Here is a 24,820-nt window from a genome sequence, read left to right as displayed (position 1 = left end):
TATAAGCAGTCTCTTTCATTGGTCAGCTATAATTATCATAAAGCTTGTTAAAAAAATACGTTTCCTTACAGCTTCAATGCACTGCTCCTATTCTGTATTCTGGAGCTACACAGATTAAGTTCAGCTCCTTTTACATAAGACGGCCCTTCAGATACATAAAGAGGTCTGCCATAGCCCCCAGGTCTAATCTTTAGTCTAAAATCTGCTTCTTTGGATAGGCTGTCGTGCATGTGCATTTATTTTATACTAAATTCTGGACTTTACATTTCTTTTCAATTTAATCACATTGGTTAAATTGGTTGAATTTAATCTCTTTGGTACACTGTTCTGGCCAAGGGTAACAATCTATTTTTAAAAAATTATTCATTCATCAGGGATTTTTTAGGGGGTTATGAGCAAAACATTATTTTCATAACACTTTATTCAAGTGAGGATTTTCATTTCTTGGGATTTATTCCTGCTTTGGGTGGAAAGTTTTACTAAACGATGTTTGAGATAAGTTGTTCAGCAAACTCCATTGAACATTATTAGGGTAAAAGCACTTTGGGGACATATAAAGAAATGACCTTTGCTTGCAAGTGGCAGATCTGATATTCTGTGATACTGTGCTTGTTTATTTGTCAGGCTGCTCATGGAACCAATACAATTTGTTACAAACAATATACACAGAAGACCTCAGTCTGCTAATGAAACCCAAGAGAGCTAAACTCTATTGGTTACTTTATTCCTATATTACTCAAAATGGGAAGGGAATTAGGAAGTGTTTGTTTATTCTAGAGAATGTTGACCCTTCAAAAACAAATCAAATATTTCCTCCCTTAAAATCCTTGAGAGACAAGGGGTGCCCCAGATCTCCAGATTCAATAAGGCATAAGGTGACCAGGTAGTCAATGATGTGGTATCTACTCAAATATAGTTCTCACACTGGCCTGCTCCTGGCACTGGATAGCCTATGATTTATGATTCATTCCTTTATGCTCAGCATTGCCCACTTCTACAGTCTTCCTTAGAATTCAGTTTTTTTTTCAGAGCAAATCTCTCGCTGTGAGTTAGTTTAATAAGGCATATTTAGTATCTAAATTGTAGGATTAAGTTGTATCAGATGATAGGACAGAAACTCTAAAAAGGGAATTAAAGGAGCTGGAGATTCTTGACATCCACCTATTTTGCAGGTTTGCCCCATCTAGGACTGTGAACCCCACAAAGCACTTGAGCTTGGTAACTGGAGATAATTGCTAAGTGACGTTTTGACAGCTCAGGAACAGGAAATAAATTTGGTATTTTGAATACAAACAACATTTAAACATGAAAAGATCTAAATGTTAGTTAGCACTTAGGTCAGTTTTAAAATCTACAGACACCTACAGCCCTGAAGAAATCCAACAATGTACTGCAATTGAGTTGTGTCAGAAAAGCTAAATAATTTAGACTCCAAATATTTACCTTTCTTCAAGTTTCGGCTTAGTTTAGATAAAATATAAACACTTTCAGAAGACTCAGATAATCCTATTTCCATTAATTTGGTTTTTTTTTTCAGTAGATAGAAACAACATATCTGGTTTATTTTAGAAATGATACTTTAATAAAACTTTTATTTTAAAATATAGTCAAGACTACACAAGAATTAGATAATTTGAACAGTATTAGATAATTTTTTGCAGGCTTTTTCTTTATAAGGGTCACATCACACATAGCAAGCCATCATTTTATTGACCCTCTTTCTCCTCCTCTCTTTACTTTCCACCCCAACTTCCAAGTTTCCTCTGAAGCTCCCAGTTCTTTTCTTTCAGTTACACAGAGTGATTTTGATCTTTCTACAAAGTTTCATCACTACCCAGTGTCAAGGCCTATGAATCTTAGCTAATGCTCCCTGTGGATTTACCAAAGCATTTTCCCAACAAAAGCAACTCTTCCTGTAAGAGGAATTCTTATACTAGCTGCTGTGAATACAAACAAAAAAACTTCAAACCAAACTCTATCCTATTGTTAATACGACAGAACTTTGGCATCAGCAGGAAATAGCAAATACTTTTACATTTAACTCATGATCATCACCATCCACTAAAAGAAATCATTACACTTTTTTCCTTAGGTTTAAGTCAGTGAAGGTATTATGCATATTTTAAAGTTCATCTTTTAATCCAAATTTTTATTAAATTTCATTAAAGGGTTTGAGCAACATGGTCAGTTTGAATATTTGTAAGCCAGTGGAATTGAACAATGAGTTTCATGAGGAAAAAAGTCACAGCTTAAATCATGAAAAACCAATACATTCTTTTTTAAAAATTGTGGTAAAAAACATACAAGACCTACCCTCTTAACAAATTTCTAAGTGTACAGTATTGTTGACTATGAACACATACCGTATAGCAGTCTCAAGAGCTTTTCACCTCGCATAACTGAAACTTTATACCCATTGCCCAGCAATTCCCTGAGTCCCTCTCCCCCATCCCCCAGCAACCATCATTCTACTTTCTGTTTTTATGAGTTTAACTGCTTTGGATTCCTCACAGAAATGAAATCATACAGTATTCGTCCTTCTGCGACTGGTGTTTTTCACTTAGCATAATGTCCTCAAAGTGTATCCATGTTGTAGACAGAATTTTCTTTTTTTTAAAGGCTGAATATGAATACAAAGTTCTACTGTATGTATATATATATATATATATATATGTATACTACATTTTCTTTATCCGTTCATTTGTCAGTGGACATTTAGGTTGCTTCTGTATCTTGGCTATCGTGAATAATGCTGCCATGAATGTGGGTGTGCAGAAATCTCTTTGAGTTCCTGACTTCAATTCTTTCTTCAGTTCTGGATTTATATACCCCAAGGTGGAAGCTACATCATATGGGAGTTTTCTTTTTCATTTTTTGAGGAACCTCCATACTGTTTTCCATTGAGGTTGCACCATTAAGTTATTCAGGTGGCAGAATCAAGGCTTATTGCCCTTGGGGTAATCACATTCTACTCTTACTTTGGCTTTTCAGTCTTCCCTGTATCCCTCTCCCTGGTCCCTCACTTCCTTCTCTGAAGCACCTTCCAGATAATCTGTGGGCGCATGAATCTTTCTTTTAGACGACAAACAGATCATTTTTTTTTACTATTAAGAAACAATGCTAATTGAAACTTATTTTTAAAATTTTGTATATCAGTGCTTTTTCAAATTGCTAAGTATTAGATTCCTGAAACTAAACATGTTATCAGATTACATTTCCAAAAGACCGTAGCAAATCACAGGCCCGCCAGCAATACATACTAATCCCCATTTATACACATGTTAACCATTAGGGGTATTATTACTCTATAATTTTTGCCACTCTGATTTGAACAAAATGGCATGGTCATATTGCTGTCATTTCCTTTCAGTGACAGTAGGGAGCTGAGCATCTTTTCATGTTTTTAGAGATTTTTTTTACTACAATCCATGCAGCAAAAATCAATCCCAGATAGATTAAAGATATGAATGAAGAAACATAGTGAAAGTATTCACAGATAATTTAGGAGAAAATTTATTTGACTGTGTGAGGGAAGACATTCTTAAGCATAAAGGAAAGACATTTTTAAGCGTAAATGAAGATGGACAGATTTGATTACATTAAAATGTGTTTTAAAACTTTTGTTGAGCAAATAAGACTGAGAGGATTTTAATAAAAAATGCAGTTGTCAAAGGACAAATGACAAATTGGCAAAAATATTCACAAAACATTGAACAGACACTACGAATTGATATGAGGTCAAAGTATCATAGAAAAACAGGCAAAGAATAAAAGCAGAAGAGATAAGGAATGGTGTCTTCCCTGTTTTTAGCACTGTAATTTATGTTATTTTTAAGTACATACACACACAAACTGAGACCCCTGAGCTCAGAACAAATTTTTTCAAGAAATTTTGCCCACACAGAGCTTACTTTGACTTCGGAAATAGATCAACTGCTCTGGAATTTGATGGCCGTATCTATGTAATACAGTCAGAGTTAGGAGTGATCTAATACATTTTGTCTATCTAGACATGAGAAAAACTTCCTTGTATAATCTGGACTACTATTCATACACCTAAATTCACTCAGCCTGCATCTGATTGCTGATTACTCCCAATATATTGGATTAGGCAATTTCTAGACCTTATAAATGCACCTAATTGTGTGTATTGTTCCCTCTGTAGTGTCAGTCACCAGCTAGAACCCCAAAGGCACCACCAGTCTGCAACATTTATTTTAGATGTCTTAAAGCATTTAAAAATATCATGTTACACAGAACATAAATTAGATATATTGCAATATAGTGATGCCAGTCACTTGACATTGCTATTTCTTCTCTACTTAATGCTCCATGGTGAAACAATAGTATTTCTTAATCTTTGTTTGTGCTGAATAAAATATCATGAATTTTGACTCTCTTCCAAAGCCGGTGAGTTATAAAGCAGTAATTCTGTTCACACACAAATGAAATGTTTTTCTGCATTTGGCCTTTGGACATCACTTTAATGGGGGAAGATTTCATGAGATCTCAGATCCACTGGCTACCTCAGGTGCACCAGAGGTCATACTGATACGGGCTTTCTGGACTGATTCTAAATTTAAGACTTCAATAGGCCTGGCAAGTACAAAATTTGGGGCCCGGTTTTCTTCACCAATGAATTAATCACCTTTTGCATGGGAGTCGATTTATTTTATTTTATTTTATTTTATTTATTTTTTAACATTTTTCATTGATTTATAATCATTTTACAATGTTGTGTCAAATTCCAGTGTTCAGCACAATTTTTCAGTTGCATGGGAGTCGATTTATTTTAAATGTAGCTAGAGAGAGTAAAAAGCCTCCAGATGCAAGTGCTCACTGGGAGAGGAGAGAAGAAATCAGTTCTTCCCTCTATAGTTCCTAGTATAAAATTCCAGATGAAAAGATGGTTAGTGACATTAGACTGTGGAGAGTGACCTCAGATGATGTTTTTAGAGCTGAGATAAACAGAAATCTGATACAGTTAACTGCATATTCAAACAATTGAATTTATTTTATTGAATTTTTACCAAATGGCCTAAACCCTTAACTTGGAGGATATTTTTTAGAAGCTTAGGTTCAAACTTAAGTTTCTTAAAAACAACTAATGCATAATTAAAGAGAGAAATAAAACTTCTCTCTAGGTCTCTCTCTGTAATTTATTTTATGCTTGGAGCGTGAGGTTATACTTATTGTCCATGGCTGGTCATATGACTCATAATTTACGAGGATTTAGTGTATTGTATAGTTAACAGGTAACTGCCTGTGAAGCCCAGAAGGGTTTTTTTTTATGGTCTTGACATGAAAGACCACAGTACAAGTTTATCTGTGAGGCAGTTATGGGAACATTATGAAGTGACCCCAATTGACTGCTGTGTCTTCCATTGACGTCAAGAGCATTTCATAGTTTGGTGTTTGGGTATTTTTAGATCATAAAGGCATGGCTGATGTATTTATGGCATTAACCTCTGGCCCACAGATTTACTGTTAACCCTTATCATTTGTTTTTAATAGAGAAGCAGCTATGGAATGGCCAAACTCTTCCACTCCTCCAAGTGATCCTTTTACCTGAAAAAAGAGGTCATTAAATATTTCACTCACATGCTATGAAATGAGGGGTCTTTTGTGATTAATTTAGAAAGAAAATGTGATTGGGGACAAGAGCAGGAGACGTGGAGTCTGACAGAGCAAGTGCAATTTACTATATTTTCATATATTCTTCAATTCTGTGTGTGTGGGAATGTGTATATACATATGAGGGCTGTCCTTCAAAGTGGTCCTCTTATGAAGGCATATACTTACTCCAGTGGTGGTGGAACCTTTGTTTAACAAATAGTAAGGTTAGAATTTTAAATGTCAATGTTTCTAATAATATTTGGCTTTTCTAATAATAGTTGGCTTTAATTATTAAAGCAGTTTCTAATTTTATGCATCCATATGTATCCAACTGAGATTTGAAAAGGCTGAAGACTGTTCAGTGGTGACTCTGCTTGCCCACTCTTCCAAGCCATTTAATTTCAGCTAGTTAAGATACTTGATGAAGAGAGCCATGGGGTGAGAATTCAAAGGGGACTCCTGTTTCTGGCCCTACAATTGGATTTGCACGACATTGGGTAAATCATCTAGCTCCTGAAAGAAATACGTAATGCTTGCCTCTGAGCAATGCTGTGAATGTCTTTGATAGTCACAGAGAAAAAGATCCATGTATAACTGGCTTACAGTGTTTGTCTTCTCAAGAGTTTGATATGGCCAGTCTCTTGTGAAATAGGTGGCTAAATAGTAATCAGCTGAAAATTATCTCCCTGAAGTAGTGTGTTCACTCTGTTCATTCTGAAGTTTCACAGCCATTTCTAAGATACAAGTTAATAAAGATTTAACACTGTTACCAGTGAAAAAAGCTCTAGGCTTGGAGATGGAAGGAAGCCATGTAATGGGCTAGGCACCTTATTTTACAGTTCTAGGGACAAGAAAAGGTACTTCACGATTGTAATAACCTTTCTATTTACTTTAGCAGAGTCTAGGCTAGAGTTTGTCTATACCACAGTCTAGACCAATTTCTATCATATACAGGTGAATCCCTGCTTAAAACACTGCAATGACTTCTGGTAACAAATAATGCTGACTACACAACATAGACTTATGGAATAACTTTTTAGAGTCCAGCAAATTGTATGTTACTCAAAATTGACTGGTTATATTTTAGTAAAAAGCTATTCCAGTATTATGCCCTTTAGGTTGATTGTTTAATTTTCTTAACTTGAGTTTTTATCAGAGGAATGGTTTATGCAGTATTTCTCATAATACACACACATCCAGTAACTTTAAAGAATAAATAATAGAAATGAAAAAGAAAGAGAAATTCTATATGATAAAAATCTAATAGCCATTAATTATTGGGTGCTTATTAGGTACGAGTCTCTGGGCTAACCATTTTACCTGTATTATTTCATTTAAGCCCCTCAATAAATAGATGAAGTATTGACTATTGTTATCATCCTAAGATTGCAGGTGAAGAAATAGGCTTAGAGAGATTAATTAATTTACACAGGATCTCATAGCTGGTAAATGGCAGAACAGGGTTGAAACCCAGACAGCGTGACTTCTTTAGGAAGTGAGTACACACTGTGAACTATACACAAAGTAGCAGCTTAGAAAAAATGATTAAAGGATAAAGTCTATCATTTCATTCATACTGAGCCAGATTCCCTCAGGGCCTTGATTCCCAGTGGTCAGTAAGTATAGCAGGCAGTGCAGGTCTGTCCTGCCAATACCCTGGCCCAGGGTGGGCTAAGCAAGCCAGTGTTGGGGGCCATTGGATCGTAGCTACGTCTCACTCCCATTGTCCTGAGAAGTGCAGAAGCGATTGGGCCTGACCAGCTCTGGCCTGGAACCCTTGGGGTGTGTGGCCAGCAGTCTTGGAAAATTGCTGTCTGCTCAGTATGATGGCCGTTCTCCCATGGAACCCAGGCTTCCTTTTGCTCCTGAAATGACTTTCTGGCAAGGTCTTCTGCTGTTGCATTAGCTATGATGGCTGCAGGCAGTTTAAAGGGCAAATCACCCATTTATAATCCTAACCCTCGGTGAAGAAGACAGGGAAGTGCGCTGAGGAGTAGAAATGATTCTAAGTTACACTAGGCTCTGAAGGTGCCATTCCTGCCTCAGCCCCTGCAACAATGCTCCCTTCTACCTCATATCCACTTTGGGATTCTGTGTGAGATTTTGCATTATAGCGTATTTCCTGGTAAATACAGATTTGTAGTCACCAGTGTGGTGTGGATGCCAATTCATTATTCCTTTAGGGAGAAGATGTACTCTTAGCCCCAAGGGACACATTATATTGTTATTATCCCTTATTTTATTATTATTAAGGAATATTATTATTATCCCTTAAAAGGATACAATTAATAAAATATTAAGATATGACACTTTTGCAACTGACAGATCTTTATGCCTTTTTCTTGTTAGGAATATTATGCTTTTTTTGGGTCAGGATATTAAATCTAAGAAAGATTTGAAGACAATGTATTTAGAATTAAAAAAAAATTCCTTTGGAGGAGAGGAAGCCCTTTCATAAGTTGATGTAAATGGAAAAACTTTGGCTCTGATTCCGGAAAAAGAATCATGCATGGAAAACCCCCAATTAAAAGGTCACTTTTAACTGAAAGTGAAAGAAACAAGTTCAAAGTATAAAACCAGAGAAAGAGCGACAAGGTAATATTCTTTAAGCTGTAAATAAATGTGATACTTTTCCAAAGTGTTATCTTTGGGAAAGTTATGACGTCATTTGCCGTTTTTCTTGATGTAGATTATTTGATCATCTCTTTAGAAAATAAAACCAAGCATTTCTTAAGAACTTTGAGAATTCCTAGTCTTACATGGAAAGAATCCTCTTAACTTTTTGATGTTCCTTTAAGGAGTGTTTTTTTTTTTTGTTTTGTTTTTTTGCTGAAGGAACTGTTCCATTAACATTTTATATAGAGTTCTCTTAAGAGCGGGTCCTAGGCAAGGGGGCTTGAAGCATTTTCTCTGTAATTTGTCAGTAGGGGTTACTTTGCCTTCTGGGGTCATACAGTGCCGGAGATGATTTGTATGTCATTGTATTTTGTGTGTATTTGCGATCTTTGAGTTGTATCAGTGACGAAAGAGGTGTGTCCCTGGGTTTTTTTCTGAGAAGGATGGTGTTTGGAGGTTTGTTTGCCTGCTGGAGTAATTTTGGTATCAGAATTTTCTGCTGGCACTTGCTCTCTTCCATCCCTTACAAATCCTCCCCCATAATGCTGTAGGAGGAAACTTCAGAACTGTGTTTCTTGGACGATTTGGATAGTAGGGTTCCAAATGGGCAGGACTCCTCCAGAGAGATGCTCTTCTATAGGATCCCAGAGGTGGAGGGGGGAGGGGGCAGACTTTTTTCCTGCACCCTGACAGTGGTGGTGGATTGATGAGTAGACTCCCTGCGTGTCCAGATGCGAGTGGTTACCATCTTACCCACTTAGCAGCCACACGAGGCTGAGAAGTTAGCAGCAGCTGTTCGCGTGGTTCTGATTTTGGGGGGCAGCAGTTTCCCTTCTCTTTGTGGCCACAAACTTGAAACTTCTGACAGCTCCTCCTGATTTTTGCTCCTCCAATCTTTCCAATAGTTTTATAAGCCCCTAGTTCCTTACACTGAATCCATTCCTGGTTAAAAGACTTGGTATGGTTTCTGATTTCCTGGCTGAATTCTGACTGACACAGGCGATTTTCTCCACATTTAGTTTTTTTCCAGTGAAGAAAGCTTTCATTTATGGTTGCTGGAGTCCACTAAGCTTTGGAAGAGAAATTTTTATGTGGGTTTCATCTTTAGGAAGGCCATGAGATTTGGTTTCATTTTATTTTTTAAAGTCCATTCAGGAGACCACACAGCTTTTAATCAAAATCACTCATGATTAATGAAATCTCCTTCTAGCTGAGTTAATAATGCAATTTGCACGTGTCAGTATTTTAAAGAACTGATTAAGCTATAAATACAAATGTAGCTGTAAAACAAATTTAATAACTGAGAAAGGGAACGTGTTTTGTTATATCATCTGTGCAGCTCCCTTTCAATTGTGTGGTTATTGTTAAAAATAAATAGAAAAACATCAAACATGTAAGCTGGGAGCATCACTCATTAGGAATCAGTGTCTTTCTGAACTTGACCCAATGATGAGATCATCCTCATTCACAGCCTATGATTTCAGGGTAGGGAGTACAGTATGGGCAGAGAAGAGGGACTTCTAGAGCTTTGTAAGGGTGGCATGGGGACGTTTTCCAGAGGGACTTTGGGTTAGAGAAGTTTCTGTCACCTGTAGCCCCAGCCTTTTCTGAGGATTTCAGGGAAGTATCCTCCAGTGAGTTGTCCATCTCAGCCTTTTGGCTTTGGGTCACAGAATGTCTCTTTAAAGCTGTTGATAGAGTTCGTCATTGCAGACAAAGACCGAGGGTCATCCTGTTCTTAATGCAGGCTGGGAGAGGGAGAGCTTTAATTCTTCCTCTTTAAAGGAAGTAGTGTGTAGAGCAGCTTGTAGAGTATGGTCCAGGGGAGCAATTCTCAGCTGCTGCATCACGACCTTCAGGTGAGTTCCTAGATAGTAGGAGAGAGAGAGGTGGAGTAAAGTAGCAGTGAGTTATTGAAAGCATGTCATTTATGTAAATTGAATATACCTAGACAACCACTATGTAGGTGACCTTACACGTTTCTGTCGCCTCTGAAAAACTATAAATCCATAATGAATGGTTGTATGTAGAGGGAAAACCACTTCACTAAGAGGCCAAAGACCAGAGTTCTGGCTCCCACTTCATCTCAGAAGGCCTGAGAAGTTACAGTCCCCTCTTGGCTCTAGTTGTCCTGTGCATAAAGTGCTTTTGCTGGCAGGGTTCTAAACAGGTGATCTCTGAGGTTTATTCTGGCTTAGGGTCTATATCTTTATCATTAATGTTTGGGTATTCATCCAAGGTCTTTCCTAGTTTCGTTCCTAGTTTTGTTACATTACAGTGCTTAGAAGAAAGCCTGGCACGTAGGAAGTGCCACATAAATATTTGGTCTCAATAAATAGTCTCTTTCCTGATTTAGACAATCAAGTGACAAACTCTGCTTCATTTCCACACCACCCAAATGACATTCTGGCAATTTTCAGCCTTTTGGTTAAAGAAAGAAGTAGATCCTAATCTCCATGATCAGAAGGGAATACATTGGCACCTGCAGGGGTTCAGGCAGCAGTGGCAGATTGGGTGCCATCTAAATATATATAAATTACATATATTTAGAAATGCATATATTTTAACTACAATAATCTAGCTAATCAACATATTTATCATCTCTCATGGTTACCTTTTTTTTTGTGGTGAGAACACTTAATGTCTACTGTCTTAGCAAATTTCAAGTAAAAAATATAGCATTATTAACTATTGTCACCACTGCTATTCATTAGGTCTCCAGAACTACTTCCTGCATAACTGAAACTTTGGACCCTTTGACCAACATCTCCACATTTCCTCTACTGCTTCTTCCCCTAGTCCTTGACAGCCAACTGTTCTCCTCTGCTTTCCTGATTCCATATACAAGTGAGATGATGCAGTGTTTGTCTTTCTGTGTTTGTCTCATTTCATTTAGCGTAATGTCTCCCAGGTTTATCAATGTCGTTTCAAATGGCAAGCTTTCCTTTTTTATGCCCAAATAATATTTCATTTTGTGTTTGTATCTATATCTATACATTCTGTATGTATATTCACATTTTCTTTTTCCATTTGTCTATTGATGGACAATGGACACATGCTGTTTCTATATTGTGGTTATTGAGAATAATGTTGCAATGAACATGGGAATACAGATATTTCTTTGAGATACTGATTTTATTTCCTATGGGTAATACCTTGAAGTGGGATTACTGAATTATATAGGAGTTCTATTTTTAGTTTTTTAAGGAAATTCCATACTTTTTTTTTAAAAATTGAAGTCCAGTCAGTTTGCAATGTGTCAATTTCTGGGGAAAGAGGATGGGAAGGGATAAACTGGGAATCTGAGATTTGCAAATATTAACATACTGTTTTTCATAATGGATGTACCAATTTACCTTCCCAACAGTGTAAAAGGGTTTCTTTTTCTCCACTTCTTACTAATGTTTGTTATCTTTCGTCTTTTTGATAACAGCCATTCTAACAGGTGTGAGGTGGTATGTCACTGTGGTTTTGATTTGCATTTCCCTGGTGATTTGTAATGTTGAGCACCTTTTCATATACTTGTTGCCCATTTGTAGGTCTTCTTCTGAGAAATATCTGTTTAGGTCCTTTGCTCATTTTTAAAAAATTGGATTGATTATTTATTTATTTATTTATTTATGTTATTGAGTTTTAGGATTTCCTTATATATTTTGGATGTTAACTCTCTATCAGATGTACAGTTTAAAAATGTTTTCTCCCATTCCACAGGTTGTCTCTTCATTTTGTTGATTATTCCTTTTGCTGTGCAGAAGCATTTTAGAGTTTCAGGTCTTAATATGAAGTACTTAATCCACTTTGTGTTGATTTTTGTACACATTGTGTGGTAAAAGCCCAATAGCATTCTTCTACATGTCACTATCTAGTTTCGCCAACACCATTTATTGAAGAGACTATCCTTTCCCCATTGTATGTTCTTGGCACCCTTATTGAAGGACACTAAAAAAAAAAAAAAGGAATATTACATGTCAATGTCCCTGAATAATACAGATGCAGAAATCCTCAACAAAATACTAGCAAACTGAATTCAGCAGCCACATTAAAAGGATCATATACCATGATCGAATGAGATTTATTCCTGGGATGCAAGGATTGTTCAACCTAGGCACATCAATAAATAACATCACATTTGTAGAAAAAAGAATAAAAATCATATGATCATCTCAGTAGGTACATCTGAGCAAATTCAACATCCTTTAATGATGACAACTCTCAACAAATTAGCTTTGAAAGGAATGTACCTCAATATAATAAAGTCCATATGGAAAGCCCACAGATTACATCATACTCAATGATGAAAAGCTAAAAGCTTTTGTCTAAGATTAGACACAAGACGATACTCACTTTCACTTCTACTCAGCATAGAATTAGAAGTCCTAACTAAAGCAATTAAGCAAGAAAAAAAATCCAAATTAAAAAGGAAAAAATAATATTGTCTTTGCAGATGACATGATCTTACTTATAGAAAACCCTCAGATTTCATCAAAAAACTGTTAGAACTAATAAAATAATTTAATAAAGTTGAAGGCTACAAAATCAACATACAAAAATCAGTTGCATTTCTATACACTACCAACAAACTACCTGAAAATGAAATTAAGAAAACAATCCTGTTTATAGCAGCATCAAAAACAATAAAATACTTAGGAGTAAATATGACCAAATAGGTGAAAAATCTCTACGCTAAGACCTATGAGACACTGATGAAAGATATTGAAGAAGACACAATTAAATGAAAGGATAGTTTGTGTTCATGGATTGAAGGAATATATATTGTTAAAATGCCCTTACTACACAAAGTGATATACAGACCGAATGCAATCTCTAGCAAAATTTCAATGGCATTTTTCACAGAAATATAAAAAGTAATCCTAAAATTTATACAAAACTACAAAAATACACTAAATAGCCAAAGTAATCTTGAGAGAGAAGAACAAAACTGGAGACATTAAATTCCTTGATTTCAAAGTATATTACAAGCATTATAATATTGGCATAAAAAAGACACATAGATCAATGGAACAGAGTAGAGAGTCCAGAAATAAATCCATGCATTTACAGTCAACTCATATTCTACAAGTTCTATATTTATTTTATGAATGGAGTTCCTGAATACTTTCTGAGCCCATTCACTCTTATTTTATCACAGGTCAAATAAATAAGCATCACTGCTTTTATAATATGCATAAATTAAAAGTAGTAAATTGGAGGGATATTGCTAGAGGAAAACATAGAAAAAACAAAAATTTCTTCGAGTTGTTCCTAGAAGTAATCAGGAAGTATGTCATACCTTTTCAAAGGTTTTCATTACAAAGAACTACACAAATTGAGAAACTGATGCATTTGCTACACTTTAAACTTTATAAAATGAACGTGCATGTCAAATATTTTATTTCCTAAGGATGCCAACAGGCTAATTACTGCTTTGTTTCATAGTCTCAGGATGAATATTAGGATTTTAGATTCTTGGGGTTAAAAGGTATGTTAGGCAACATTCTGTTAAGCTTTTTCTACCGTTGAACAATTACAACAAAGCAAGAGTGGGTCATAATTTCAGCATCAAGCTCTTCGGAGGTTAAACAGGCCATGTGGCGATTTGCTTAGAGCTGAGGCCCTGGAGCCAGGTCTAGACGGGAAGCTCAGCTCCACCAGGTACTAGGTATTAATCTTGGGGACCTCCCTCAACTCTTCCAAGGCTCAGTTTCCTCTGATACCAGTTGGGGTAATAAAACCTAAGAATTAACTAGTTAATGTATATAAAATAGCATAATGCCAGGCACTAAGTACCCATATATGATCATCTAGTTATCTTATAGATATTTATCATCATTATCATTATTATATTACACCTATTAAAAATTCTTACTATATTTTTCTGTGTTGAAAAACATGTATTTAACGCCAGCAAGACCATCATGCTAGAGACAAGTAAGAGCTTTCCCTGTTTTATCCTGTTTATACTGTGGACTGAGCATTCAGAACCAGGTGTATTGAACAATATAGGCCAGAAGAGATAAAGAAAAATTGTGAGGCATATTAAAAGAAGATTAAGTTATAGACAGTCAGATGTCAGGCAAAGGGAAATGCAGAACTCCAGAATGGTCCCATCTGACTATTACTGAAAAGTCAGTAGGTCCCGTCCAGCAGGCAGAGATATTAGCAGAAATGCAGGTGGCAGATGAGTATTGGAGTCAGGTGAACCACTGAGGTTCCAGAAAATATGGCCATTCACCAGCAGCTGAGAGTGAAGAAATCTGTAAGAGCTGGACAAAGTACCAGGTCTCAGCAGTCAGTTAAGGCAAAGCTTTTGTCCTGTTAGCAGAGGAGTAAACTGGGATTTAGGGAAGCAGAGGTAGGAACCCAATCAGATAGAATGGGCCAATGCTGCTGGAGGTGGAACAGGATCAATGGCTCCATAGGTGCTTGGGGTCTACTGCAAAAACATTGAGTACCAGGGGTCTTCAGCAGCTCAGACTACTTTAACAAAATGCCATAGACTGGGTGACTTAAACAGCAGACATTTATTTCTTACAATTCAGAGCCTGTGAAGTCCAAGATCAGGGTGCTAGCATGGATAAGTTCTTGTGAGGGCCTTTTTCCTAGCTGGTAGAAGGCTGCCTACTCTCTGTATCCTCACATTTTTCTGGAGAGGATTTTAGGCAGTTGATGAATTTTACATATTTTAGAGCAGACTGAAGTCTAAAAAGTTGCATTTTTAAGGATCTCAGTGAAGTCACCACAAGGTTTCCAGACCATACTTGTAAACCTTGTACCCCAACATTAAAACTTTGCTAGACCTCTTTCTAATCCTCTTTTCCTTTCTACTTAAAACTTTATCTTAGAAACATTTACATTTGAGAAGGTAGAAAGATTTCCTAACACTGTGTAAAATTACTTCCTCTTTTTGATGAAAAGCATCCCCTCCCCCTTTTTTTTTCTTAATAGAAGGGAACAACTTTACTATGTAGTTTATTTTGGGTAAAAATTTTTGCTAAGATTTTTAAATCCTTTCCATGCTATTACTTAAATTTTTTTTAACTAGAAAGAAAAGAAGGTATTAACAAGGAAGTTTTTGTTTCCAACTTGTTGGCCGATTCAAGCTCAGAATGTAGGGCCATCACAGTACCATGAGTTTTGTTTCCCTGTGAATTGCTCAAATAGACAGGGAATCCATAATTGGAATAAGACTGGAAGAAACGGTGTGCTTTGAGAAGAAATGGAATTTCATTTAAAAGAAAGACCATTAGGAGCTTAGAGATTATGGAGAATTTAGAACCTGTGAGGATGTAGTTCTGTAGTTGGTAGTATCCAGGCTGCAGTGAGACTTTTGCGAGAACTTTCATGCAGATGCAGGTCAAGGGGATCTAATGATCTGAGAACCAAAATAGTCTTTGACTGTCACAATGAATCAAGTCAGGCTATTAATAATTATTGTTAGGCTATAGTCTTGAAAAGCTGAGCTAGTATGGTGAATTTTCCCTGGACATTATTTTTGTAAAGATGAGAAAGAGTGGGTAAATGTGGAAGAGTGTTTTATTGTCCAATTATGGTAGTGGAGGAGAGGATGAGAAAAAGAAAAATGAAAGCAAGATCAGCGGATTTCTAGATGCAGTTGGTAGGCAACACAACTTCTGTTGTGAAATCAGGAGAGGTGATGTACGTGGCAAGCAGAGCATCAGTGGGAATTCCTGTTGGTGGACGAACCAGAGCAGCCGGGGCAGAGACACAACCAACATTTTTATGCTGGTCACGCCTGGCTTGTGAAGCCTGGTGGCGTTACTCTCATTATCTCAACCAGGTGGCCCAGAATTACTAGGGAGAGGAGGGATATTTGCAGCAAGGGATTGGAATAAGCAGCTCCCAGAATTGGCAGCATCATGGAATCTCCAGGGCCTGTGAGAGTGAGGTCCAACCAGCTGAAAACCATTTAGCCAAGAGATTCGCCTCACCCTGATGTTATACTGGCTCAAAACGGAAACAGGAAAAGAAGGAATTACATCACACCATTTCCCAGTGCTACTTGGAATTTCCCCAGAATTTCCATTCCAATACCAAGCTATATTAATTAAAATAGGATTAAGTAAACAAAATACAGAAGATTTTGAGGTGGGAGAATGGTAAACTGCTTGATGGTATTTTATTTACCAGAATAGTCCAGTAAAAATCTTTCTCTATAGGATTTCTCTCTCTTTTTTAAATAAAAAAGAAAAGAAGTATTCTACAAATACAGTGTTTGCTTTCATAGAGTATAATCAGCTCTATTTCATATTAAACTCTTAAAAAATCTGATTGTACATAGTGAAATATGAATGTTTTCTAGAATTTACTAACATATGTGGTACTCTTTTGAACACTAGGGGTCTTATTGCTACATTTCACTTTCTGGAGGGGCAGATTTTATGGAAAACCTGATGTTTAGCCTCCTGTGTGTAGTCATAGTTTTGGATGTGATATTCTCCACCCATTCACTAAATATTTATTGAGCACTTGGTAGGCACCATGGACTGTTAAATTTTGAGGCTGCCAAAGTAACTGGCTTTGAAATCCTTTAAGAAGCTGTCAGATAAGGCTTGAGATCAGCTGCCCAGGCTTGAGATCAGCAGGCATATGGGGTCACTGAGAGCTCTCACATTCCAAGTTATAAAAGGTGAAAAGCAATACAGTTATTGAGGACAACTTCTATATTAGGCAGAAAACTCAGAGTTTTAAATTTTATTTAATTTATGTGTTTTATAATCATGGTGACATTCCAGATTAGAAACTTTTAATATATTAATTTTCTGTGAATATATAATTCCTTTTCTACTGTGTTGTTAATTTAGCTATCCCTGCAATTTCACCTTTTAGCTGATCCCTTGAATTTTCTTTGCTTAACAGTACAATATACTACTGATGACTGCTGCTGGAAAAATCCTTCTAGAGCAGTGCTGTCCCGTAGAAACGTGATATGAATCACAGATGTAATTAAAATTTTTTAGTAGCCATCTTAAAAGAATACAAAGAAACAGGTGAAATTAATTTAAACAATGCATTTTATTGAACCCACCATATCCCAAATATTATTATTTCAACATGTAATAATAAAAAATGTATTCATGGAATGTTTTACATTCCCATCTTTCTGGTCCCAAGCTGTTTAAATCTGGCATGTATTTTCACACTAACAGCACATCTCTGTTTGGACTAGTTGCATTTTAGGTGCTCAATAGCCACATGTCAGTAGCTTCCATATAGGACATTGCAGATCTAAGAACATCTTTTCTACCCTTCCTGTTCCTGATGAAAAAATGATGATAAATTGTCAAGCATTGTAATTCCCCCATGAACAATCTCCAACCACCCATTAGCCTCATTTGTCTTCAGATCTTGTTCCTAGTAAAGTGAATCTGCTTGCTCTATCACTAAAATGACTTTCTCTTTTCTGTTTTTTACCCCTTTTGACCAACCCCTCACCTGCCAACCTATCAACCTTACCTGGTTTAAGATCTCAACCCACTTCCGCCCTCAGGAAGCCTTTACCAGATCTTGTTCTCTACTTTCCTTTGTACCCAGGTTGATGATCATGTTACCGATAGTCGATAGTCGATACCTGCATGTGGCTACAGTACCTACTTCATATCATTTAATGTGTGTGGACATTCATCTCCTCAACTAGAAACTTTTGATTCTTTTATAGCCTCTCTTCACAATAGATCAAAATGCATGTTCATTGGTTGGCTGACCAAGATTTAGTATGCTAAATTTTATAAAGGCTTAGATAAATTAAACTACTGAACCATATTTCTTATTCTGTGTAATTTCACAGGTTAGTCCATTTGTTTATCTACAATTTTTTGTATATTTATGTATTTTTTTAATTGAAGTATAGTCAGTTCACAATGTTATGTCAATTTCTGTGTACAGTATAATGCTGCAGTCATACATGAACATACATATATTCGTTTTAATATTCTTTTTCACTGTAGGTTAGTACAAGATACCACATGTAGTTCCATGTGCTATACAGTATGAACTTGTTGTTTATCTATTTTATATGTAGTAGTTAGTATCTGCAAGTCTCAAACTCCCAATTTATTCCTTCCCACCCCCTTCCCCCACTGGTAACCATAAGTTTGTTTTCTGTGTCTGTGAATCTTTTTCTGTTTTATAAACAAGGTCATTTGTGTCATTTTTTTAGATTCTACGTGTAAGTGATATATGGTATTTGTCTTTCTCTTTCTGGCTTACTTCACTTAGAATGACAGTCTCAAGGTCCATCCATGTTACTGCAAATGGCATTATTCTTTTTTATGGCCCAGTAGTATACCATTTTATAAATTATACCACAACTTCTTTATCCAGTCATCTGTCAATGGACATTTTGATTGTTTCCATGTCTTGGCTATTGTAAATAGTGCTTCTGTGAACATTGGGGTGCATGTATCTTTTTGAATTAAGGTTCCTTCAGGATATGTGCCTAGGAGTGGGATTGCTGGATCATATGGTAATGTTATTTTTAGTTTTTTGAGGAATCTCCATACTGTTTTTCATGTCTGCACCAAACTACATTCCCACCAACAGTGTAGGAGGGTTCCCCTTTCTCCATAGCCTCTTCAGTATTTATTGTTTGCGAACTTTTTAATGATGGCCATTCTGACTGGTGCAAGGTGATACCTCATTGTAGTTTTGATTTGCATTTCTCTAATAATTTGCAATATTGAGCATTTTTTTCATGTGCCTATTGGCCATTTGTATGTCTTCACTGGAGAATTGCTTGTTTAGGTCTTCTGCCCATTTTTGGATTGGGTTTTTTTTTTATTTTTAAGTTGTATGAGCTGTTTATATATTTTATTATTGAGTTGTATGAGCTGTTTATATATTCTGGAAATTAAGCCCTTGTCAGTTTCATCTTTTGCAAATATATTCTCCCATTCTGTAGGTTATCTTTTTCTTATGGTTTGCTTTGCTGTGCAAAGCTTGTAAGTTTAATTAGGTCCCATTTGTTAGTTTTTGCTTTTATTTCTATTGCCAGGGTAGACTGCCCGAGGAGTACATTGCTAAGATTTATGTCTGATAATGTTTTGCCTATGTTTTCTTTTAAGAGGTTTATTGTGTCTTACCTACCAAATATTAATTGAGCACTTATGAGTCAAAGACCATGCTAGGCAGTGGCAATACAGTATTCCCAATACATCATGTACGTGTATTAATGTCAACACAAAGTCTTCTGTGAGATTGAAATTTATATTACTGTTCTTATATCCATATCTCCTAATTTTTAGAATTATAGAACTGGAAAGGACAATAGACACCATATAGTGTTCGTACTCTGAATTTTGCAAAAGTGGAAACTGAAGTTCATGGGGGTTATGTCATTTAACTAGATTGTGAAGCTTATTTGTGGAAGATCTGGGACTAGAGCTCAGGTCTTAATTAATTTTTGTCCAGTACATTATGTTTCCTCAATATCATGATCACTGGAAAAAAGCACATGCATTTACAAATCTTGTGTAACAAACCTAAATTTTATAGCAAAAAACACAGCTAACACTGTTGCATGCTGGAACCAATTTTCCACTTGAAAATTTTCTTTTGTCATAAATATTTTTCCTTCTCTTTACTGTGGCCGATTTTCTAAAGTGTTGCAGCTTTTATAAGCAAGTCTTAATTTGTGGATTAGAGGCAGTCAGAAGGAAAACAATATGTTCCCGAAAATTGATTACAGATTTCATTTTTCCATAACTTTCTGCTTGAAGGATTCTGGCTTATTAGTCAGTAAAAAGAGGTGTGCCTGTCACATGAAGATCTGCAAGGAATTTGATTAATGCTACTTCCAAAAATAAATTTTACGTTAACCTAGAGCTATACCTCAGATCAGAAAAATCCAGTTTCACATTATTGATTTTCACTTTAACAAGTGACAGAGTAAGCAGAGTTTATAATGTTTATGGATGAAAGTGGCATATAGAATATTCTTTAATTAATATCTTAGTCTGTATATACAACAATGACATTTTATTAAACAGAAAATATATTTAATTTTTCTCTGCTTTGAGTATTTTTTAAAAGTGTTTTCCTTAATTAGGGTGCTATTTTAAAAGATATCATTGTGGTAGAATACTATCTTCACAAAATATGTTTATTAAATTACTTCAGATCATTTTTAAGGGATAATCTTTTTTTTTTCATCTGAATAATTTCAGGTGCTTATTACAGGTTCTCACCCTAGACCTAGTGGATTTGCATTTTTCTGTGGACTACTAACAGTCAATAGATTTGCATTTTTAATAAATCCTTCAGATGATTTTTATGCACATGAAATTTTGGGAACCTCTGATTTGAACACAGAAGAGAATATAAGTTTAAAAATATTCCTATCTCTCAAGACACTGATGTTTCCCTTGCCCACTGTTTTTCCATGTTTTGTTACTGGAAGTAAAATCACCTGCTACCTATTAAGTTGATTGGTATGACCAGGTATTCTGAAGATTCTAGCTGACTCATTTGCTTAAATGAGTTAAATGGATGTATTTAATGAAGTTATTTGAATTTCAATCAATGAAGCAATCAATAACTATTTTCGGAATAGCTACTCAAGCAAGGCTCTGCAGAAAAGAACTAAATGTGTTTCAGAGCTGAGCTTCCATAGTACTTTGTTAATGACTCCATCATACATGATCCCATTGTATTTACCACGTTGCTGTGTTGCTGTGTCCGTGTCTGTGCCTCGATGTGAATTCCATGATGGTTAGGTACTAAATCTTACTCATTTTTGTGACCCCAGATCCCAGGACCACGTTTGGTATGTAATAATCACCTACTACACATCTGTGTTTGGATTTTGAATGAACAGATATACCACTGAGATATGTTTCAGGAAGTAGGATAGAATGATCAAGTGGTTGAATTTGAAAGCAAGGGTGTGTTGAGACACCACAGGTAACTTGAGAGAAGTGTTCAAGGAAGTATGGGTGGGTTTCAATTTATACTTATTATTTTCATTAATTGTAGTGAAAATTACCCAAACTTTATGTGATACATTTCCACATTACTGCATAAGCATTTAATTTGTATTTTTTTTATTGCTAGCTATGTTTATTTCCTCCATTTATTTATTTGAAAAGTCTATTTCTTCTTGTATGAATTATCAACTTGTGTCTTGCCAATTTATCTATTGGAATATTGATGGATTTTCTCACAGCTTTGCATGAACTTCTTATGTACTATAGATGGGAACCCTCTGCAAATAATATTTATTGAAGATATTGGTATCTATTTTATTTTTAGGTTGTTTTTATTATAAATACAAAGTTCATATATTACTGTGTTTTCTCTTTATAACTTTGTCATAATCAAAGGATCAAACATTATTCTTCCAAAGAGCTGATATGCTTTTCTGTTTTTTAGAATTTCAATGTTTAGATTAAAAATGTTTAATTATTGAATCTGATATGGTCTACTTATGATATATTGGCTATTTTAGAGGTAAAAAGAATGAACTGATATAGTAATATAGTTTTTTAGCAAATGAATATGGAAGCTGGATGGAGTTGTGTGGGAGAAGGAGTTAACATGTACAGAATGTGTGCTGTACGCTCAGCAATTTACATACAGGCATGGGATCTGGTTAGGAGGCTTTTCTGTTAACTCACTTTTTTTTTTTAAATTGAAGATTAGTCTGTTAACAATGTTGTGTCAATTTCTGTTGCTCAGCTTAATGTTTCAGTCATACACATACATACATACATTCATTTTCATGTTCTTTTTCTTAACCCACTCTTGATATGACAAGAGCCTAAAGTACGGTGTTTGCGATCAGAGAAGGAAAAGAAGGGAGCAGTAAGACAGGCTCAGATAACTCCTACATCTTCCCTCTTCTCTTTATGCTGCACGATGAGTATCTAACAATAACAGATGGAGAACATTGAAGAATTCCTAGTAATTTGGGGTTTTACAAAGAAAAACATTATTTTCTGATAAAAATAGTTATATGAGTGATTCAGGTAAAAGATTTATTTGGGGGGACCAAATTGTGTGTCTTTAGAATTGTTTTAGCTGAAAAAGCTACTAATCATGAGATTATTGTCTGTGGAACCAGAGGAGCCATGTTGGCATCTATCTATTATGGATTTATGCGTTTTTTATGGATTTAGTATGATTTGGAAGAGATTTTAGGAAGTAAATGATGCACTTATGCCCTTTAGCTGTCATCTGTGGCTGGTTGCTCATCTGGATTCTATGACTTGTCCCAAAAGTACTTCTTGTGGTGTCAAAAGTAGGAGAATAGAGGACAACCCAAAACTTAACCTCACTTAAAACTAGTGAAACTAGTTAACCCAGTTACTTCTATCATTTGGGTGACAAAATTTTATAATGTTTGAGGAATATAAGGAAATAGTAAATATAATAATGACTAACATTTGAACAGGACCTTACTGTTTGTTTGTTTATTTATTTATTTATTTATTTATTTATTTATTTATTTTTATTGAGGTATAGTCAGTTTACAGTGTTGTACCAATTTCTGGTGTACAGCACAATTCTTCAGTCATACATGAATATACGTATATTCAAGAACCTTACTGTTTACACACACTTTCATAATACATTATTTAATTTTCATAATAGCATGAGATAGAATTATCTTGAACCTAAAGCCTGCCTTCAGTTTCCATGCATTATACAATGCTGGAACCAGCAGAAAAGAAGTCTTAGAGTTGTCCAGTAACCAACATCAGATGTAAAGGGTTGTGGTGCCAAAGAGATTCTTCACCTTAACTTAGGAAAGGAAAACACAAACAAGTGGATAAACAAAAGGAGATGGGCAAAAATCAAAAGCATATCTAAGGAAGAAGTTCCTCATAGTGAAGACTGAGTGTCTGGAGGAAGTTTCAGCCTTTCTTCCCTAGTTTGAGTCTACTCTTCGGAATGATTTGTAAATGTTCAAGCCTGCTAGCTAGAAATTGATTAATTGACACCCCCAAAGCATGTGAGACATTTTTAAGTAGTGACTCTCCACTCTTTAAGGTTGTTGATAATGATAATGATGATGATGATGATAAAAGTTACTGTTTACGGAGACTTACCATGGATCATGTACTATGCTGACAGATTTACATGAAATATGTCATCATCCTTACAACAATCTGATGAAAACAAGCCCTATTTCCCCATTTATAAGTGAGGGAAAATGAAATGTAGAAGGTTGAATAACAGCTACTAAGTGGCTGAAATGTGATTGGATATCAGATGACCTGACTCCGACGTTTGTGGATTGAATGACTGTGCTCTAATATAGGATGAATGTTGGGGACACTGGCAAAGTTGCCTGAACAAAAATCTTGCAGTGACATATCCTAACCAGATGAGCTCAGGTAAATTTCACACAATAGTCACTGATTATTCTTGTGAGCGGCTTTCATTGAGCAGCCTGGAAAACCTCCTGGTAGGCAGGATGTAGGGCTGAGTTCACTTTTGCACTGGGCCACTGAGAAAATGCCTGGTGCCTTTGTGAGGCAGCCAACGTGGCCACAGGTGGGAAGAGGGGGCCCTCCCAGGGAGCCCATCCAGCTGTAGGTCTATCATCGTAACGTTTGGCTTTTCTCTATGACTGATGAGGCCTATTCTGTAGATGAGAAACCTGAAGTCCAGAGAGATTTGCCCAGTTTTATTAAATGTTTATCCTTGTTGGAGAGCAGGAAACAATGTTTTGGACTTGAAGAGGCTTTCATAAAGGTAAGTGGTGTGGAAGATAAAGTTCTCATGATCTCCTTTTTTTGGAAAGCTGCTCTGGAAACTCAATATTAACTCCAGAACATTAATCAATCTAAATAATTCCCATAGGGAGTAAAAAGCTTTCTATATTTGGTTCAGTTCTAAAAATACTAGACTCTAGTAGCAGAGAAGAGATATTTCTCTGGTAAGAAAATAAAATTTGTTCTTTTTTTTTTTTTCTCAGAATGGTAACTTCCTTGTTTCTCGTCTTTTCAGAGAATATGTGTTCTGTCAGCAGCTAAGAACATAGATCTGGTTGCTGATCAAGACTCTGAAGTGAGGCCTGAGAAAACACAGAGCTGAGGTAAGAAGTTCCAGGAAACACTGTAAATCCTGTCACGATGTTCTGTGGTATTTCACATGCTTAGAAAAAGGTGAACTTGAGGTGAATATTGAAAAAGGTAAAGTTCTCAGTTTAGCCTGAGAAACAGAAAACTGAAAAACAAAATGTGAATTTTTATTTTTAGTGTAATATAAGGATGGCCTTTTGCTTTTATTAAAAAGAGGAAACATTAGTTCATTTGAGTTTGGGACACTCTTTGGACAAACTCTTAATCTTTTATCATGATCCTTAAGGCTTTTCGTCTTTTGGCTTCACTGACCACATCACCTACCATTCTCTCTTCACTCGTGGTGCACTGGTCACACTGGCCTTCATTTATTTCCTTGCACACTTGTTTTGGCCTAAGAACCTTTTGCAGTTGCTGTTCCCTCTGCCTGAAATGCCTTTTCTGTAGCTTTCATTTGGTGGGTTCACTCTCATCATTCAGATCTCAGATCAAGTATCATCTCTTTAGAAGGCCTTTGCAAGACCACCCTAATCAGCCCTTGTGTC

General features: G+C 35.9%; 1 protein-coding gene across 8 annotated transcripts in view; it reads left to right on the top strand.

The window, feature by feature from the left end:
- Positions 1 to 24,820, top strand: part of ZPLD1 (zona pellucida like domain containing 1) — a 451,025-nt gene that overhangs the window by 132,104 nt on the left and 294,101 nt on the right. For all 8 annotated transcript variants that reach the window (XM_072966120.1, XM_072966194.1, XM_072966179.1 and 5 more), the window contains one exon: positions 24,202 to 24,289. The gene's annotated coding sequence lies outside the window, so the exon portion shown is untranslated. The remainder of the gene's footprint in view (positions 1 to 24,201; positions 24,290 to 24,820) is intronic.

The sequence above is a fragment of the Vicugna pacos genome, chromosome 1 (assembly GCF_048564905.1).
Source record: "Vicugna pacos chromosome 1, VicPac4, whole genome shotgun sequence".
Classification (NCBI taxonomy): Eukaryota; Metazoa; Chordata; class Mammalia; order Artiodactyla; family Camelidae; genus Vicugna; species Vicugna pacos.
Note: the sequence above shows the minus strand (reverse complement) of the source record. Positions and strands in the feature narration are given on the sequence as shown.